General features: G+C 45.4%; 1 pseudogene; it reads left to right on the top strand.

Annotated features, from left to right (window-relative positions):
* Positions 1 to 817: 817 nt before the first annotated feature.
* LOC130335933 (U2 spliceosomal RNA) lies at positions 818 to 925 on the top strand (annotated as a pseudogene).

The raw sequence follows: 925 nt of genomic DNA, 5'->3' as shown, positions 1-925 counted from the left end.
AGATAGATAGATAGATAGACACACATACACACATACACACATACACACATACACACATACATACATACATACATACATACATATGTGTGTATTGTTAGAGTTGCAAACATGGGTGCACTTGACAAACTCAGTGCGGCTATTCCCCATTGAAAGATTGTTGCACCCAGGACCCTTAGCACTGGGATATGCTACTCAATACCACTGGCATGGCCAGGTGTAAACAACATCTGACCTTTGTTGTGTATGTAACCATGGAGATTGTGATGTCGCCTAGGCCCACCAAAGAACAGCCTTGTCAGAAGCAGCACTGCCATGAGCAGAAGTAGCAGCACCATAGGTTGTCAAATAAGTTGGATTTAACCAAGACAAGTGAGTCCAATAGGATGCAGGTATGTCCTCTATCCTTACAGCTTCCCGTGGCTGTTGGTTTTATACCGTTTGGGGACAGCCAAGGAGGCGTCAGCAGGCAACACAGGTAAGTGTGTGCTTGTATGTGTGTGTGTGTGTGTGTGTGTGTGTGTGTGTGTGTTTCCTATGCAGATCCTAAACCCAGTATAAAATGCAAGTAGGAGGAGTAAGAAGGGTTCCTGCCAAAGCCAGGTTATGGATTGCATTTAAAAATGGTCCATCAGAGTGAAATGGACTCCCATCTTCCTGCTTAGCAATAATGATATGGGTTTAGGGTCTGCTGTGTGTACTGGTGGGTGACTGCCACCCAGCCAGAGTGTGTATGGGAGGCTGCCAGCCAGCCTCCCTTCCTACAAGTAGTGATGGTGCATGTGAAGGGGACAGCGTTGGTTCCTCCCCTTTCACAGTTATCACTTATCATCCTTCCTTTTGGCTGGTATCAAATGTGGTGTCTGTTTATATCAGTTTAATATCTGATATGTCCCCTATCTGGTAGCATATATTAAGTGCACCACCA

This window comes from Hyla sarda, unplaced genomic scaffold (genome assembly GCF_029499605.1).
Source record: "Hyla sarda isolate aHylSar1 unplaced genomic scaffold, aHylSar1.hap1 scaffold_463, whole genome shotgun sequence".
Lineage (NCBI taxonomy): Eukaryota > Metazoa > Chordata > Amphibia > Anura > Hylidae > Hyla > Hyla sarda.
The sequence above is the reverse complement of the archived record's forward strand: the minus strand, read 5'-3'. Positions and strand labels throughout refer to the sequence as shown.